Raw genomic sequence first — 21,148 nt, forward strand, 5'->3', positions numbered from 1 at the left:
GGACCAAACGTTCACTCGGATCATTATCTCGTGGTATCCAAGATTCACGCCCGGTTGTCCAATTTGGAATAATCCAGGACTACAAGGAGGATACAGTTGAGCATCCAGCGGCTATCAATAATATAAAAATGGCTATAGAGTACCTGCGGAAGGTTGATGAGCGGATCGAAGATCAAGTTGGAGATAGCCTGAATGAACAGTGGAGACATATCCACAATGCAATCAGCACCACAGCGGAAGAAGTGTTGGGTACATGTGCGACAGCCACGTCCAATGAGTGGTTTGACGCTGAGTGCCAGCGAGCGACGGATGAAAATAACCGTTCCAGAGTTCACATGTTAGCAACGGTTGTGACTCGTCAGAGCGTAGGAAAATACCGGGAAGCTAGAGCTGCTGAAAAAAAGACTCCATCGACTGCATTGGGAGAGGATTCTTGCGGAGGCGGTAGGTTGCTTCTCTTGGCACGATGCGAGAAGCTTCTACAAGAAGATAAATGGAATCAGGAACCGGAACGTGTCAGCCCCTGTCATGTGCAACGATAGGGAGAGGAACCTGTTTACCGATAGAACGGAAGTGGCCAGGCGTTGGAAGGAAAACTTTAGTATGCTGTTGAATGGCGAAGAAAACAGCGTAGTCGAAAGGAGCAGGATGATGATTGAGGATGATGGCAAAGCTGTGGACCCGCCATCCAGGAAAGCAGTGAAAAAGCTGAAAAACTGCAAGACAGCTGGTAAAAACGGCATTCCAGCCGAACTTTTTAAAGTCGGGAGCGAACAGCTGTGTCGTACTTTAGACCGGATCATGCTGAGAGTGTGGTCCGATAAAGAATTGCCCTAGTTGGAGGATATCATATGTCCGATCTACAAGAAAGGCCACCGCCTGGACTGTAGTAATTATCGGGGCATAACCCTTCTCAACACCGTTTTCAAAATTCTCTTTCATATTCTGTTCCATAGACTGAGGTCGTTGTCGGAGACCTTTGTTGGCGATTACCAATGTAGTTTTCGGGGGTAGGGGGGAAGCTCCACTGCGGACCAAATGTTCACACTGCGATAGATTCTCGATAAATTTCGCGAATTCAACCTGCAGACGCACCATCTGTTCATTGACTTTAGGGCAGTGTACGATAAAGTTTAGAGAAATGAAAGACCGCAAATCGATGATGTCTGAACGGTGCCGGACGTCGAGCAGCATGCGGTCGATCTATGAGCAGGCCATTCTATTTAGGTGTCTCCAGGAGTACTTCTGAATGTTCAGACGTGCAAAATGGGTACTACAGATGACCATTTCTGTAGTCACGACGAAGTTCACTACCCTCAACCCATTGTTGTCGGTGGTAAAGTGATGGTTTTCCCTACTAATAACGGGCGAAATATTTCCTACTCGCCTGATTTTTTTACAATTTGCAAATATCAGTAGTTAGTTTTTGCAGCACAGTAGTGTGTGTAAATAGTTGATAAGGGTGAGCAATAGAACGTGCGGCAATGTAATGTGATACTATCATAGATTCTGCAACAGTAGCACCTTCCAGTAGTTGAATTGGGCAAAATACCATACCGGAGACAAGAGATTGCAAGTTCAGGTCCCGTCTGTATGCGGTACTTTTTTCCAAGCCTTTTCGCAGTTCGCTTATTTTTCGCTTCCCCAGCTGCCCCTGTCTGCCTAAATCAACTTGAATGTTGAGGAGTAAAAAGACGTTGTAAAAATATAAATTAGTTCAAAAAACATTGTGTTATTTTATGGCAATAACCAGCAACATTTCGTAAAACGATGAAAAGCCCATTTTCCAGTCAACACCTACGATTCAGAAAAAAATGGTAATAAACTGTTCAAGTGATCGCAATCTCTCCCGATGATTACAGTCTCGTGATTTTCCTTTCTTGTGTTCATACATCGCTTTTGGAAATGTAGTCATCGCTTTGTAGAGCTATTGTATCTTCAATTTCCGAGAGTGTATCATTTATCTTTGCGAATCTCAGAATTCGTTCATTCGGTGTGGCATCGTATGATTATTGTCACAATCGACTGATAGATGAATTTCACTCACATGCTGGAAAAGATCGAATGTTTATAGATGATTTTATCACCGTTCACCAACATTGGTTGTAGGCACTATGCATGCGTTTTTTCAAGGACCTTTGAAGTATATAAATATATTACTATTTTCTCATTGCACCTTTGAAGTATATAAATATCAGATTCTATGTTAAGATAGAGTCGCATCTATCGTTCCGGCAACACAGTTTTTGTACCGTTTGTTGCCAAGAATTATTAGTACAGTAGGTTTCCGTTTTTGGCAACAAAATTTTAAATTTCAGTTGCCAGAACTGGAACCGTGCCAAAAAAGGAAACCTTTTTTGTCATCAATAAATTCAATTTGAGACTTCAAAATTATTATGAAAATTATTTATTTATATGATTAATTGGGTTTTTAACAAAATTCCTCTTTTATAACGTACACTGCCGGTAACCGCAAGTCAGTCCCATCTGTAATTTTGTCAATTTTGAGTTAGCATCGTATTTTGGCCTAGCTTTGAGTATATTTTCAGATGTACCGATAAAAAATAGTGGTTTGTTCAACAAAAGTGGAAATCAATACCAAGTCGAATTGTCACATTAGGCAATGTAACCGCAAGTCAGTCCCAGGAGAAAAATAACCGAAAGTCAGTCCCGATTTACAAAAAAACATGCATAATACAACAGTAAAATGAATGGGGAGTAAAAAAGAGTTCGATACGACCGTTTAGATGAAAATAAGTTATCTAGTAAAAATTATCAATTATTGGGATTATTTTTTCGTTTGAATTGGTGATGAATTTATGCGGAGCAATTTTCTGCTAATACGAATTCAGTCAATTTTTTTTCTTGGTTCGCTTCTTCGTGGATCTATCCGCAAAATCTTGAGTATCGAAAAAACTTCCACCAGAATCCAGGAAATCGTTCCAAGAAATCTCCAAAGGTGATGCTCGAACCTCAAATGGATTTGGATCATCTTAACATTTGTTGTCGGATGAACCAACTGCAGTCCCGGCTTCAGTTTCTTTATCCGAGTCCTCACCGGATAAACTTTCATCGGTTCCTTACATCATGAGATTTTCCAACGTCGACAGTTCTTAAAAGGTTCTCATGAACATACACTTCCTAACAGCGAAGGATTGACAGTTTTCCACGGCAACGAATAACAACACGTCAACACGCACTATAGTTTCAACATGGCAATGTGACTGATTTGCGGTTACTTTTCTCTTCGGTGTAGAATGTAACGGCAAGTCAGTCACACTCAAGGTTTTTATCATAAAATCAATTATATCAATAGTTTTTACAACATAATTAGTGCGGGCTAGTAAGCAAACTATATTTTAGCATGAATATTGTCAAAATAATTCATCTTAAATAAGTGATAACTGAGCGTGAATGAAATATCTTTCGAAGCTGTTTTCTCGTTTTGACATTTTTACAGATGGGACTGACTTGCGGTTAACGCAAGTACAGTAATAACAAATTTCAAATTTGTCGTCGCTTTCATTCTCTCGCAGCGCTTGTACAACAGTGGCTGTCACGTCAAACTCTCTGTTTCATTTGAAAGCAAATGAGTGTAAAAGACGGCTGGTTTTTAATTGCCAGACCTGTTATATACGACAGTGCGTTGTTTACAGTTGGAGTCAAATACACGTTAAATTTAAGTTACCCATAAATAAGAAAAATTTCACCCAAATTTGAAAAAGTTGCACAATTTTTAATTGAGTAAAATTTTTACCCATTTGATGAGTAACAGCTACCAATTAGTCTTTTGATAAATTTTTAATCGATTTTCAAAATTTGAATTTTGCGCTTTGTGAAATATCACTCTAAGGGAACTGCATTTAATCACGCTTATTTGAAATAAATTATGAAAAACATAAACTTTGCGTGTAAACAAACATAAAAAAGGAGACAAAAGACCTCGTGGAGGAATTCCATCGTTACAAAATTATTGACAGAACAGTCCCCACATAACTAAGCATATGTCTACGGAACACATAGAAGGAAATATGTTTCAAACCTGAGCAAAAGTGAAAAACTCAAAGTAAGTCAACTTTGTTGTGTAGTGTTTCATTTTGAAGTGTGATGTTTGCTTGATCATTTGACAGCTTGTCAACATCCAAAAGTTATGTTTACGGTCGTAACGAGAGGTCTGAACCGACCGCAATTGAACAGTTTTTTTGTGGATGATAGTTACGCTTTGATACCGTTAGCTAATATATAACGTTTCGAAGATAAGCAAGCGATTTCTAAATATAACAACGATGGAGATTGTTAAAGAAGGTTAATCGAACAGAAATGGGTACTTAGCGCGTAAGGCTTTCTCTTCAAATACTCTGGTGTTCGTGCTAATATTTTGGGTTATGTTGGTGAAGAAAAAACCTTCCGGATTATTCCGGTTTCGTGTTTTATCGCTCTGTAAAAATAATCAAGAAATTTTATTTTCGCTTTTGGGATAGTTGTAGCCATGGTTACAACAAATTAAGAATTAAGTTAAGAATGAAACTTTGTCAAACGATGGAAAAGTGTACCGAAAAGTCATTTAATGATAAATTAAAGTATTTGGATGAATTTTGAGCCGAATATGACTTAATTTAGGATTTATTATAAGAACGGGCATATATCACTTTTAGGTGGGTTACTCTATGCAAAAATATGCCCAGATCCACTCATAAGTTTTAGTTATCACCAGGGCCGGATTTTGGCGTTCGAGGGCCCGGGGCAGATTTTTTCGTGGGGCCTGTTTCGCTGTGCTACGCCTTCACAACCGCTAGAAGGTGACGAGCAAAAAAAAGGTCTTCACTTCGTCTAGGGGGGGGCCTCGAGTCGAGAGGCCCGAGGCATTTGCTCCCTTGGTCCCCCCCTCAAATCCGGGCCTGGTTATCACTATATGATACGTTTTCAGTGCAAAAAAAAAATATTAAAATAATCATGATCAGGTTTGATGTTCTAAGTGGTCCACTGTGCGGCATATCAATAGTGTTGGTGGTTGAGCTCGTTAGAAACCATCAGGCGTAAGATGTTTTCAGTTTCAGTTGAATCAGTTTCAACCTAGAACGGGTGTCAAAATCAGCTCAGTTTGTTGTGTAAATCATAGTATACAATCTATGTACTAAAAAATGTTGCCAAAAACGGAACCCTTTGTTGCCAAAATCGGAGTGTGCCAAAAACGGAGCATGCCAAAAACGGAACATGCCAAAAACGGAAACCTACTGTACTGTTTTTCACCATGTATAAGCGAATATCGTATTTTGAAATTCTTCACAAGATATACAGTTTTAAAAGATTACACCCTTGGTGCTTCGTTAAATGTCACTGAACCAGTTTACAGGTTTATGCTGTATTACGTATATAGAATTGAAAGTTCGGAAAAACTCGTATTCTATATCATGCTCAACTACAACACTTTTCATCCACTCCGAACATTATCAGTTTATTTATTTATCAATTGGTACCCTTGTTTGACGTTAAATTGGTTCCTTTGGTTTCAACATTGCACGACTCTATGTTATAAACAAAGACTCTGATAAATAAAAACTCTTAATATGCTTACTTCGCGGAAAGGTTATATTTAGTCCTTCAAGCAAATGAACCAGAATGTTGATTCCTCTAAAATAAAACGTGGCCAAAGCGATAAAAGAATTATTTTAGGAATATTACGAAATACAAATTATGACTTTCAAGTTAATTTTAGCTGAATAAGTTGTTCCGGTGTAGTCTATTACTGTATGTGTCCAATAGGTGTTTTTTGTGTTTTATGAAAAAGCATACTCTTTTCGAGAAAAAATGGTATTTTCGCTTTGGACTGGAAATGTTTTCAAGTCATTAACTTCTGTTTCATGCATAGATTCCTGCGCAATTTAAGCCATCCAAGCAAAATATTTTGTGCAGAACCTGGAATAACTCGTTTTTTGTAGCATTTGCTTCCCTTGTTACCGTTTTTTATCTATGGATATCCATCCCACAGGAAGTGATGACCCATTTTTGACTCAATCCAGATATAATTTAAAATGCGGAGGTTTTTGATTAGTGCTTCCAATTTTTTGTAAATTATGCTACCGGTTTTTGAGTTTTCGCATGTGAGCACGTTCCCTTGTAATTAAAACCAGGTTTCATGTAGCAAAAAGTTGTAATGGGTTATAAAATTAAACCTTTAAAATATTACCTAACCGATCGGAACAGTAAGAAACTTAAAATTAGCAACAACTTTCTTCAAACTCCCCGGCCTCAAGGAGGAAGCAAATTAATTAGATGATTACTGACTTAACGCACAATAGCAATCTGCATAACCTAATACTCAGCTGCTGCAGTTGCTTCCGCCATTTTCCCGACCGTCATAATTTAATTACTGACTTGTCATAGCGCAGAAGCCAATGAGTGGCAACGAATGCGGCAGAGCGGAATACTTTGCTAGTGGCTAGAGGAATCTGTCGACTAGAACAAGGCGCGCGGCCCGAGTCGCAAACTTATTCAGAAAACATTCCATATCATGTCTAGTCAGTCTATCCACCGCCTTTCGCAATAAATTACTTTTTTTTGCTACTCCCCCTGTGAGCAGGAGGTCCAGACCGTAAAGTTTTTATCTCAAATGCCGCTGGTCTCGCCTCTCACCATGGCAGCCGCTGGAATTTCCAAGCTGTAACTAAACAAACAAACAAAAAACGGTATCTTCTTGGTCATAATTATTGCGCCCAAGCATTCCCTGCTTTATTTGGCAAAACAACGAAGTAGGAAAAAATATCTCCATCGATAATTCGCCATTTTCATCATTGCTCAATTAAAACTGAGAAGGTGCAGCGCCAATGCACAAGTGCACTTGAAGTATTTATATCAGCATAAAGGAACGATTAAAAGGGCGGCATTCATTGTTTTCGGGGTTGCTCTAGCGCAACAAAAGCTACGACGATAGGCACAAAAAAACTGCCCTGAATTGACCGATAATCATCGGGTTTACCAATGGCTATCCCCTGAGGAGTAATGGTCAAGCCGAAGCTGTTTGCCCCATAAAGTCAGTTAGGGACGACACGGTGTGGAGCCGCTGGCACTACTGACGTAGCCTGCAGTCAGGCTGCAATGACTCTGGGAAATTTCCCATTATAATGCCCGTTTCGGAGTACGTGTAATTAATGAAAATTCTTGCATTTATTCCTACTAGGAAAAAATAATGACTTTATTGGGTTTGTACGAAAGAACTTCTTTGTTCGGCGACTTTCAACTCGACTGAAATGGCCCCCGGAAGCCACATTCAAGAACGGAAACGTGCTTTCAGCTCGTTGTTTGAATTTGTACTGTTTGCGGCCTCTAACTAACTGCTTTCGTAGACCCACGACCATCACCACCGTTCTCATCTTCAAGCAAACAAAAATTGAATCAAAACAAACTTCCCTGTAAATAGTCATTCTTTCCCGTTCTGTGACAATACATAATCGAAACGAGAAGAAAAAAACTCACACGCCGCTCGTTGTCTTCATTGAGAGCAGTATAAAACATTCCGGGGGTAAACTCACCCTTCGCAGGCAACCCTTTCGTCCCTGGATCATCAATCGGCAGTAAGGAAAGCCCGTGTCCGAGGGCAAAATAAAAAAAAATAGAACCTTAACCCTTTCCACATACACACACACCCCTTTGCCCCCTTTGCAGGACCTTCGCATGGCAAAACTAATTTGCATATTATTCAAATCAGTTCGCTTCTAATCCGCAGAGGCTCTAACGGGGGGATGCTGCGTGATGTTGCTCGAGCCGAAGAGATGGTCCTGCGGGATATCCTCACCCTTTTGTTCCCGCCGCTAAAGGCTCTCTGGTCCTTTTGTCACGCAACAATTTCGTTCCCGGCGGCAACCGTCCTGACGGTATGTGAACAGGCGCGCGCGCACATCCCGAGACGGCCGAGGAGCGAAAGATTCCTTCGGAGCCACACCGCAATGATCCGGGCAAAGCTATGCACCCAAAGCATGATTTCCCTTCGGACGGCAGCGAACGCGAGATATGCAGATGATGCCGATGAATTTCGGCGATGATGATGGGTTGCTGCTCCTGCAGCTTTTCTTTTTGGCTCTCCTTAGGTTCGGTTCTTTTCCTTTAATTTTTATTATATTATTAATGTATTCATTCTCGCGGGCTGTTTTTTTTTCTTCTCAACCGATTCTTCATTCGGTGGATGATGAGATTTTTTTTTGTTTCTTATCCTTTTGTGAGTCCTTATCGTTGCTGGCAGTGCGTTTTGTTCTGAGAAGCGGTTCGCGCGCGAAGGGAAAGGATGTTTTAAGCCAGCATCATTTTTTATCTGCTGATGCGTGTCGTCTCGTCACCAGAGCCAGTTGTTGGAATCTTTGTTGGTAAGGGTGCCTAGAGTGTGAGAAAAAAAGTTACGTGAACTTGTCTTATGTACTTCTGTGCAATAGCAACGACGTATTTAAATTACACCAAGGATGATCGAGTTGGGTTCAGGATATTTAATTATGATGATATTCACTGTCTTGATAGTGTTCTTCGTTCAGAAACAAAAAAAAAACTTCTCAGAGGAACTAGTTTTTAACGGTTATCGTTTTTTATCCGGTTTTAAAAAACCGTTACTGGTGATTTTTTTCTCCAGATTCATTTGCATAGTTTGTCTATCTATCATAAGGAATTTTAAAGTGTGAATTCCGTTGCGGAAGTTGAAGCTGCTATTTCTGGAACGGAAAAATGCTTAACGGACTCTTAAACTTTTAAAAGATGGCCTCAGATGAGGGTAGAAACACCCATTCCTACGGCTTTAATATTTCAGAATATGAACGACAATTTAAAACTGTAAACTGTAAATTAAAATTCTAAAGCAATACGGATAAATTGTATTTAGAACTGAAGATATAACTTGCTATTCGGAATGCTGTATACTTTTCAATCCTCAAGAGAAATTTGATCATTTTCAAAAAAAATCCGAATTTCGGGTGATTTTAAAGTGTTTCCGTGTAATTTTTCTCCACCTTAGCGTTCACAATCAGTTGGTAAAAATGATTCAGTTTTTGTTGTTCTAGAAATAAAAAGAATATTGAAGATGAAAGGGCAGTTAACTTGTTTTTTAAGATCACTCAGACATTTTTAATGCAATGATCAATGATCTAACCATGCAATGAAAGTAACAATCTTTTTAGAAAAAAAAGTAACTCATAAGGTTTCGTTTTCCTAAAATGAGCAGGGATAAACTAGTCGAAAAGCAATCCTTGGGGTTATAATTTTGAAGAAACTCATTTCAAATCTGCACCAAAAATATGAACTTTAGTTCTTCATGCCAAATAATATGGAAACCCATAAGTCGTTCATGAGGATAATCAAGGAGAATATTTGTACTAAACGTGTACTTAACGAGCACTAATATTTTTTTCTTCATTTTTTCAATTTAGAAGAATGGTTTTTTTACAAAGTTGTTTATTAGCCAATAATATGAAACACTTCCGAAGTCACAACTATTCAGAAGCCACAGTGTATGAGATATTAATTTTTTTGGACAAAATGGAAAAAAAATATTTTCATTTCATTTTTTTTCTAAATGTACTAGCAAACTCCATGAGTTTCTAATTATAAATCTTTTAAACTTTGAACTTTGTCGCGGAAATAAGATGGCTATGGCCTGTAGTTTTTGCGATATTTTGTTAATTTAATTTTCAAATTTAATAATTTAATTAGCGCCCAAAAACGCAATCTGAAACTCTCAGGGCTGAAATAATATAAAACTAGGTGTATGTTGACAAAATTTCAGTACGGAACTCCTGGGAGCTTTTACTCTGTGAGTAATTTTGTAAAATTCTAAAAATAAAATGTTTTGTCAAATGTATTCGCAGATGTTAAAGAGAATTAAATAATAAGTACCATTTCAAGGGCTATTTCTTGTAAGCTTCCGAGGCGTTTACGAAATATGCCTATGGAACTAGGATCCGCATAACTGAGTTGTATTCTTTTTACCCGTTTTCACCAACATTTCCCAGACTTTTAATGCACGGTTCATCTATCATCCGGCATTGTATACTGCCTATTGGTATGAAGTCAGAAGTCACATCTGATTCGATGATTTCTCTGAATCACAGAACAAAACACCATTTGTTTGATGAATTACCAAGTGAAGTTCAAAATTTTATAGTAGATGAAACATGAAGTTGAAAAAATTGGATTTTGGAGATATTTTTTTAAATGTTTGAAGAAATGAAGAAGAACAGGAACAAATTAATTATAAACAATGATCTCTTTAGTGTTATTGATTAGTATCTTGTATCCAATTAAAAAAAAAGCATTTTAAATAACTTCAATAATTAATTTTAAATATTGAACTAAATATTTTTAGACTAAAAGAATTCTTATCTAATTCTCTTTAAGATCTCCGAAAACATTTGTTATAATATTGAAAACAAAATAGCACTTTCTTCCAAATTTTGTAAGAATTTTACAAAATTACTCACAGAGGAAAAGCTTCCAGTTATTCCGGGCTGAAATCTCGTTTACTTACACCTAGTTTAATATTCCTTCAGCCTTGAGGGTTTTAGGTTGCGCTTTTGTGCGCTAATTAATATATGACATTTAAAAAAAAACTTGAAAATTTTCTTTTTTTCTAAATATCTCAAAAACTACAGCCATATTATTAGGGGCAGTGGTAAATCGCGATTTCGCGGAAGCCACGAATTCCGCGAAATTCAGCGTTGGCCGCGAAATTTACAAAAACCCGCGAAATGCCGCGAAAGTGATGCAAAACCGCAGCAACACGGACAAACTGGAAGATTAATGGGCACCTCAATGGCAACGAGAGGCCTTTTCCTACGTAAATAATAAAATAAAATATTCTGGTAGCCTGGATTAAATTGGCGGTTTGGTTGCTAGATCCTCTAAAAGCAAAGATTTTGGCAATTGGTGACCTGCCTGATAGAATTCCAGAGTGTGCAAACATAAAATCGGAGTTGCAGGATGATCTAAATACAAGCAAGCATTTTTGAAAATACTCGACAGTGTAATTGGTATGGTATTATAGTTTTTTTAGATACTCGGATCGCGGACGTTTTTTAGAACTTTAAAACTTGGATCCTGAAGAGTTTAACTTGAACAATAGGTGCCTACCGACACCAAAATTTGACTGAAAACAATTTAACACAGTATGCATTTTTTGTCAGTAATGCAAATAAAGATGAATCGTACGGTTAAATTACCGTATATTAAATTAAATAAAACAGTTTTTTCTTATTTTAATCAAAAGCAAAATCACTTTTTTTAGTATTTCCTGAAGAAAAAAGTTGCCGCGAATTTTAAATAATTCCTATTTTGTCACCCGCGAATTTTCAACTTTTTTGCCGCGAATTACTACTGTCTCTACATATTATCTATGCGGCAAAGTCCAATGTTTGAAAGATTTATAATGAGAATCTTATATAGTTTGTTATTACACTTAGGAAAAAATAAAATGAATATAAAAGTTTGTTGTTCATTTTGTCCAGAAATATCAATGTCTCATACACTGTGGCTATTCAATTACGACTTTGAAAGGGTTGCATATTACTGGCTAATAAATATTTTTGTAGAAGAAACCATTCTTCTGAAAAAATGAAGAAGACAAAATTAGTACTAGTTTAGTACACGTTTAGTAATCGCGTGAAAGTGTAAACAATTGTTTTCTCTTTCAGTTTAACAGGGAGCAGTTTTCGGTAGCTTCTCCGTAACTTAAAGATAAGTTGGTCAAAGAACTAAACATTAAGGTTCACATTGAAGCCACATCCTAACCGATTTTGAGTCGAATATTATAGGAAGATTCGGAACTCACCATGGGTGCGTATTCTGCAAAACATTCGATTTTACACTGTTTTTGCCGCACCGTTTTTGCCGAGTAATGAGAACGGTAACGCAATTCTCAGTTGTTCAGCGAGCAATTCTCGCGTAACTTTTCAAAAGGGCCTACGTAACAATGAGTGATTCTCTCCGCTCTCACACTGTTTCGTTATTTACGTCGTCATTATTAATATTTTTAACGCTTTCTTGCACCTAATCGAGAGATTATAATATAGCCTTGCTTACTTTGCAGAGTGCTATGAAAAATGTAAAAATGTAAACAAAGAGAGTCTCTTAATATTAGGTAGGTCTTTTGAAAAGTTAAGCATGAATTGATTTCACTTATCTTGCGTGTGCGGATGAGCTAATTACAAGAGTTTCACTAGGCTCCTGCTCAAAGAAACTATTGCTCAGCGCTCTCTCTATAGCAGATGGTGTGATGCATACTCACAGTTGTTAAGAGGGGAGAAAACAGTTTTTTTTTATGATCAACATGAGCATAACGAAGCCTGGAGTTTATGAGTCTTTTTTTACGATCACAACCAAATTTTTGCTGGCTGGAAGCAACTCTAGAATTGTTCAAATAATAAAACGTGCGGAAACAGTCATATAAAACAATGATACAGATTTCATTCTAGAACAGCAGAACTCACATCAAGTAAGAACGCATTCACACAAAATATGAAAATTATGCGTTATATATGACTCTTAGTTTTCTCCAGGAAATAAATAGCGATGGGAAGAAAGAAAGAGGCAAGCAGAGAAAAAGAGAGAAACAGAGATAGAAAAAGAGAGATAGAGATAGCAAAAAATATCCCATGTCTGAAATAATCTTTGGTCAATATTCTAAAGTTCGAGCAACCAGGGCGACATCCATGAATTAAAAAGCAAAGCCTCGGTGCTACATTCCGTATCGGAACTCGACCTTCTCTATAATTATACACTGACTTCGCAGCCAACTGTAAAGTATACAGCACAATTGCGGGGCTAGCGCTACGATCCTACTGACACTAACAGTCTCTCCCGAGCTGGAACGGACATACGGCGACTGGCTTGTTAGGCCAGCATCGTACCTCGAGACCAGCTGGGAGATAAAATATCCCCCCCCCCCTTATATGTAAGGAAACATAACGTAAACACCTAAAAAGCAAAGCCTTCGTGCTACATTCCGATTCGTAACTCGACCTTCTTTTTTTTTTATACACAGACTTCACAGCCAACTGTTAAGTGAACAGGACAACTGCGGGGTCAGCGCTACGATCCTGCTAACACTAATGTCGTTTTCGTTTTCGCGGTGTAGCTACACTTTTTCCGGAGTATACTTTGAAGGTTCAAATAAAACATATCCAGTGTCTCGTTTCCGTTTCATATGTCCATCTTGCAAATGTGCTGAAAAAAAATTACCTGACACTTTACCACGTGGAACTAGAACCAAAACAAACCAGTTTTGACACATACGTGTGAATGTGTTGGTAACTTCCTACTGTACACTCTGCTTTTTTCGGGTGTCGTCAGGGACAGAAAAAGTGTAGTCAGAGAAAGAAAAAGGGTAGTCCGAAAAGTCAAATAAAACATTTACGGTGTCAAAAGTGTCGTTTGAGTGTAGCTACACCGCGAAAACGAAAACGAAATTTTTTTGTTTAGTAACGCTAATCTTACCTCCCCTTCATAACAAATCGTAACGCTCAAGGATACGCCCCTCCCCTGCATGTGCGTTACATATTTATGGATGCCGAAAAGTCTCTCACTATGATTATTTTAGGAAGCCTGTATATATTATTTACGCCTACGAATACCAGAAGCGGATAATGCGTTCTGCATTCTGGTGTTTTTTTTTTGTTTGATTGTAATATACTTCACATTTAAATAACTTATTTACACACACGTGCGTACAAGCACACGCATACATACATTCATGTAGTCGAACTAGGTCGATTGGTATAGATCAATTGGCCCTCCATAGATTCTTTTTGCGTTTAAAGTTTAATGTCCCATGTAAAAAGTACCCTTCGAGCAACATCTTAAAATCCAAGCCACCATTCAAAATTCGATAGAGTTCTGCGGGGGCGCAGCAGCTTTCATTTGCGCCTTACTTTACTTTTACTTTTAAGGCGACAGACCGATTATCGATCCAGTGCCGAATCCAGAGTACGTCGCCATGTCTCTCGGTCTTGGGCTGCTATCCTCCAATCGCCCCTAACACCTATTTCGCGTGCATCCTCGTTGACAGCACATATCCAACGAGTGCGGGCTCTACCCCGAAGTCGACGACCTCTATCGGGATTCCTGCTAAATATAGCCTTCGCTTGACGCTCATCCGGCATTCTCGCTACATGCCCAGCCCACTGAAGCCTGCCGTGTTTTATCCGCTTGACTTTATCCGCCGATTTGTATGCCTGGTACACTTCATGGTTTATGCGTCTGCGCCAAACACCATTTTCTAGATTGCCGTCAAAGATTGAACGCAAAATCTTACGCTCAAAAACATCAAGAGCTCGCCGATCAGCCCCTTTTAGCGTCCATGATTCATGGCCGTAGAGAGCCACCGGAAGAATCAGTGTTTTATAGAGTGCAAGTTTAGTACGGATTTGCAGACTGCGGGACCTTAGCTGGTTACGTAATCCGTAAAAGGCCCTGTTTGCGGCTGCTATCCGCCTCTTTATCTCACGGCTAACCTCGTTGTCACATGTCACTAATGTTCCCAGGTAAATAAATTCGTCGACCACTTAAAATGTTTCCCCATCTAACACCACCGCAGCACCAACCTACGATGGACAACCGATGCCAGCCACAATGTATTTCGTTTTGGCAGAGTTTATGACAAGCTCTAATATCGCAGCTTCCCTCCTGAGAGGTCCGAAGGCCTCTTCCTCTGCTCTTCGAATAATACCAATAATGTCGATATCATCCACAAAACCTAGAAGCATGTGCGACTTCGTAATGATGGTGCCGCTTCTCTGCACACCATCGCTCCGTATAGCACCTTCCAATGGGATGTTAAACAATAAGTTTGACAGCCCGTCACCCTGCTTCAAACCATCTAACGTCACGAAAGATTCCGATATCTCACCGGTTATCCTGACGCTTGATGTAGAACCTTCAAGGGTGGCACGTATCAGGCTTTATTGGGAAGCCATGTTCGAGCATAAACTGCCATAACTCATTTCTCTTAACTGAATCGTACTACTTTTATTAGTACTCGCCAACAAATTTCTCCTGCAACGGCCTCAGTCTGTGGAACAGGATGCGGGAGAAAATTTTGTACACGGTATTGAGAAGAGTTATGCCCCGATCTTGGCTACAGTCCAGGCGATGACCTTTTTTGTAGATCTGGTATATGAGAACCTCCAACCAGTCCGAGGGAAATTTTCATCAGACCACACTCTCAGCATGATCCGATGGATGGCACGATACAGCTGTTCGCTTCCGCTCATTTGCGCCTAAAAACATCAATTTCAAATATTGCGTTCCGTAAACAAAGGAGCATTAGTATTAAGCTTCACATATAGACAACATATATACACACACATACACACGAATATACATTGCTTACGAGAAACAGTAATCGAAAAAATAGGAAGAGATTCTTTATTTGTAAAAAAATCATCTGACAATAATAGTCTTAATGAACGGCACTTGTCAATTTAACTAAAAACTACGACGAACTCTCATTGCGAAATAGTGTGATGGTGTGCCAAAATTAAAAAGGTCTTCCACTTTGGAGAATGATCGAGTACAGCGAGCTAACGGGTCGTTAAATCCGAAATTAGTACGGTGAAAGCTAGTTTGTAGCAGTCCAGTAGAGCGAAGAAGACGGTGTGAAGCCCGAAAATTCAAATTGGAAAGGATATTTGATGAATCGATTTCAAAGTTTAGAACTTTTGCTACGAACACCGCTTGTTGAACTTCTCTGCGCCGTTGCAATGTGTCAATCCCAAATAGACGACAACGGTCAGGATATGGAGGCAGGTTAATCGGGTCATGCAACTCAAGTCGCAAATTCCAGACTAGTTGTTGAGGACACCAAACCAAGCTAGCAATTTTCGAAACGAACCAAGTTGTCTCGTGACTTTAGCGATTATGTTAGTGCGATGCAGATTAATCGTAAGTTTCGTATCCATCACAACTCCAAGGTCACTAACGTGGTCAACTCTTGTTAGGTTTTGATTACTAATTTGATAGTTGTATACTATTGGATTCATTTTGCAGTGAAAGGTCATCACTTGACGCTAACCGTTAACCAGTTTTTGCGGCACCAATAAACACAGTTGTCCAAGCTCAAGATCGTTTGCGTATACTAGTTTACAACCAACATCTAATAGTAAGGAAACGTCATTGAAGAACAGCGTAAACAGTAACGGCCCTAAGTTGCTACCTTGTGGAACGCCGGCTGTGTTTGAAAACTGTGACGAACAGCAGAAATTAATGTGAACTCGTAAATCACATAAGTATGAACTAAGCCAACCGACAAAACTCCGCGATGCACCAAGCCGTGAGATTTTTTTTAATAATATTTTATGGTCAATCCGATCAAGCACTGCTTTCAAATGTGTATTGATTACGTCGGTTCGAGCTTTTTGTTCCATGTGCGATATGATGAAACAGAAAGAAAATAAAAGAAAAAGAGAAAGAAAAAGATTGGAAAAAGAGGCTGATAAAAAGAGAAAGAAAAAGCGACAATAAAAGAAAAGAGGATGGAAAGAAAAAGACACATGAAGTAGTAGTGGAAGAGAGAGATAGAGATAGAGAGAGAGAGTGAGAGAGATAGAGAAAGAGTTAGTGAGAGAGAGAGTGAGAGAGAGAGTTAGAGAAAGAGAAATAGAGAGAGAGAGAGGTATCATTTTTTTGTTGCCCGCAGCCTCCAAAATTTTATCTTACTGATTTTTTTCTACCTTTCTTTATACGCGCGGTTATACAATTCTGCCTTCCATGATTTCACCTTCGAAGACTCAGCCATCTTGTTGCTTTCGTTGCTGAAGAACTACAAATAACTCACAAAAAAGCGTTCTTTCATAAAAATATATTCATGTTACATCTCTCCATCCAGAATTTTTTGTCTGAAGTTTGGGAGCAAAGAGCAATGTTTCATTCAAATAAAAAGTGGTCGATTGGATTTTTGCGAATTTGTATTCGTATTTGGTGGTTACAGTCTTAATGAATAATATACAACAGTTCTAATCCTATCTGAGAATCGTCCAATTGTCTCATTAAAGTCAAACCGCTCATCCACAGCTTTATCTCTTGCTTTTTGTCACGAATTCAAAATGAACAACAATTCTCTCGCTCACTTCTCTTTATATTGTTGTCATTGTATAGACAATCTCTGGCTCGTGTGTTGTTGACTGTAGCTGTCTGTGCTATTTATTGCATTTATTACGAATTGAAGTGGAATCATTTTACTTAGCATCGATTTTTATTTGGGTCCGAGGACGTAAATTGAATTTGCAAGATTCATGCTTTTATTGTCCTGCCTTTGCTTAAATATGCTAAATTTGGATGATACAGCGAACTATTTTCGAATAAAAAAGTTTGGATGCTGGGATTTAAATCTTCTGGTGGTGGTTTTTGGCAGCACATACATAGAAATTGTTTATTTTCCATCTTATTATTGTACTAAACTGTCGCGTGATTGCTAATTATTGGTGCTTATTACGGGAGTCACTTCCCGGTGAAATATATTTCACTCTTACACTCACTTCACTTTTCGAGACCTATTCCTGATTCCCTCAAGTGAGGGAACAAAAATTACCTCCGTGCAGTGAGATTGGCAGTGAAGTGAAATTGAGAATAGGGCAAATGAAATGAGAATGTTTCCCAGTTCAAAAATTTCTATGTCCCAGAATGTCGATTTTTTCCGTTTTTACAGATAACACCAAATCTTGACGTTTTCTGCATTTCTAAGAATTTTGGCATCAAGAAATTTTTTTTTTTCGGTATCGAAAATTTCATGAACCACGCACTTTTTTTTCATCGGTCTAAAAGTTGAAACTTTGGCCGCTTTGAGGCACGGATCTAATTCCGATTCGTTTCTTTGCTGAAAATAAATTCAATATTTATCATTTGATCACAAATGAATCGAATTTTAAGTCTTCTCCATCTTCGTGGAATCATTTCACCGTTCAAAATGGTCGTGAAATAATTCCACGCGGAACGTCGCCTTTTCCGTTTTCACTTCAGTGATATGACACTCATAATAACCCAGATTCCACGGCAGATGTCACTTTGCGACGTTTTTCTTACTTACGTGAGTCCCGTAATAGGGCTGTATTCACTTCACTATGATTCCATCATGAAGTGACTCCCGTAATAAGCACCATTGTCATTCGCACTATGCGTCAGTCGAGATATCGAAGCGGCCGGAGATCGGCACAACAGAGAAACGTCAACCATCCGTGTTGGCTTCTAGTCACACGATTCTCTCAAATAGAGAAGCGTACAGCAAAACGCTCAATTCACACAAAATAATCGTCACAATTAAAAATAAATAATATTTTTAAACTTAAATTTCGTTTATTCTTCATGTAATCCACTACAAAATTCTCTTTGCAGGTTTTCGTAGAATACTCATAGAATACTCGTTTTTGGTTAGGTATTCTACCAGAGGTATTCTACGTAGGAAACTCGTCGAAAACTACATGAGATTTTCTACATGACATCCCTCATCTTGACGCCAATTCTGCAGTAAGCTCGTGTATGAAAATATTTTCTCTCTTATTTACATTTACTTCGTTCAATATCGTTCTTTGCAAGTGTTTTCTCCATTAAGCAAATATTTACTTGAATTATTTTTGGATTCTACACAACACAGACTAACTCTTGGAGTTTTCAGAAAAAGTGAAACAGATATGTTTTGAATTTAGTAAACATTACTTTAATCGTAAAAAATATTTATACCCAACTTGCAGGGCTTTTTTAATGTCATTTTTTGAAGGATTTATTATTCATTTCTATTTTATGGTTGGAACCTAATAATAGAATTACCAAGTTATTTACTTGATAAGATAAATATTATCGATAATCAATGTTAAAAAAATGATAATTTTTTTTTAAACCTGTGAACCAATTCGACCTGAAACAAATAATTCAATAACTCGAGGTAATCAGCTTAATTTTCATGATTGACTGTGGGTCATGACCGTGAAATCAACGTAGAAATCATCTTCACAGGGAAATTACGTAGGCATTCCATAGCTCTAAATCTGACTTATTTTAAGTCGCATCGAGCAGAGGTTTTCTGCACACACAACAAAATATTTTCTTTCTGTACCACTAGTAATAAGTTTCCAGTAATTATATAGTTTTTTATCGTTTCCTACCGGATTGACTCGGTCTTTTACAGAAAACCGCTGATTGATAGAGCATTTCAGTTAAACAACCTTTATTCATATTTTCTTATACTTTCGTTGTTTCATGCAATCGCGCGCACTCACATACTTCAAAAACTCTGAAGACTTTTCTGATTCCCGTCATTTCCAATAGTGAATTAGCGAGCATTGCGAATTTCTGATGTAACTTTGAATATGTAATGTTGTTTTAAATCATTTTTCAAAATAAAAACGATTTTTCGTTACTTTATACTTAATTGCAATGTTCGTATTTGCAACAACAAAAAAAAACAATTTATTTTCGGGTCCCGAGAATGAGATTTATCAATTTCTGCGCCACATCTCAACGCTTATAGACTGTTTCGAAAATTCTAAATACATCTTCTTTCTTGAATAAAACAAAAAATACAGGATTTTTCGGGTCATTTTATTCTGAAATATAGATAATAAGTGTTTTCTTTCCAGTTTCAATTCGAGTTGGGATTATTTTTCGTAGGATACACGAGTTCTCTAATTTTTCTCTCAACACTACTCATAAGCTTTTGCACAGTGTGTTCTTCGATCCAATTTTTTTTAAATTTTTCAACATTGTCCGCTGGTTTGACATATTTCCTCAGCTTTGCCTTGGTCAAAGCCCAAAAAGTTTCAATAGGGCGAATTTCAGGGCAGTTTGGAGGATTCATCTCTTTTGGGACACATGTGACATTATTTGTTTTATACCACCCTAGTGCATCCTTAGAGTAATGGAAGGAAGCAAGATCGGGCCAAAAGATTGGAGGATTGTTATGCTGCTAAACCATGGGTAACAACCTTTCCTGCAAACACTCTTTCACGTAAATTTCACCATTCATTGTATCATTCGTAATGAATGGACGAGATATTTTCCCACATTCACAAATGGCCTGCCAAACCATTACCTTCTTGCCGAATTTTTCGGTGTAAATGGCTTTCACTGGTCCAGAGACATCCTTTCTTTTCGGTGATGTATAAAATTGCGGTCCTGGCAGAGTCTTATAGTCTAGTTTTATGTAGGTTTCGTCATCCATGATTACACACTCCATTTTTTTGGTCAGAAGTTTGTCATAAAGCTTCCGAACTCTCGGTTTCACAGATTCAGCTTGTTTTGGATTTCGTTTTGGCTGCTTCTGCTTCCGACGGGTCTGCAGACCCATTCTTCCCTTGGCACGCATAACGTTACTCGCCGAGGTTCCAAGCTTTCTCGCCACATCTCGTACTGATACTGAAGGATGCCGCTTGTAGTATTCCTTAACCTTTTTGTCCATTGTGGGATCAACAGGCCCGGGTTTTCTACCACGTCTTGGGGCATCAGTAAATGTGCACTCTTCACAATACTTCCGCAATGCGGTTTGAACTGCTTCGACACTTATACCTTCTTCTCTGGCTGATTTTCTTATAGAAAAACTTCTCACGGTGCCCCATTTGTGCACAATTCGCGTTCTTTGCTCGGGAGAAAGGCCACGCATTTTCAAAATTTCGCTTTAAATGTTAGAAAAAATGACAGCATCTGTTTCTTTTGGATGTAAACAACAGGACGCAGCCAACGTTTGGTTGAATACTGCACGTTATTTGAAATGACGGTTGATCGTAAGTGTATTTATAATTATCGGAAACGGTCTATAGATTCTCTTTATACGATGAAAATGGTAATTCTTTTTTCAGAGATAATAAAATATATTTGTCTTCAGAGCTTTACAGTAAAATACTGAAAATTTAACTACATTAAGTGACGATATGACGGAAAAATACCAATTGAAGACTATCAGATATTTACCTATATCAAAACAAAAAAGTAATTCTTAAGCGGTGATCTTTAAATGTTCATAACATGAAAACGTATAGATTTTCCCTAAATTATTTTATTTGTTAAAGTAGACAATCTACAAATTATTTCAATTAACCTGTTTTAACTACAACTTATGCCGCATTGTGGGAAATCACGTATCAGTATTTCATTTCATTCCTGAAAATAGAACAAGTTTCTAAATTGAAATTTGCAG

Source organism: Wyeomyia smithii, chromosome 3 (genome assembly GCF_029784165.1).
Source record: "Wyeomyia smithii strain HCP4-BCI-WySm-NY-G18 chromosome 3, ASM2978416v1, whole genome shotgun sequence".
NCBI classification, from domain to species: Eukaryota; Metazoa; Arthropoda; class Insecta; order Diptera; family Culicidae; genus Wyeomyia; species Wyeomyia smithii.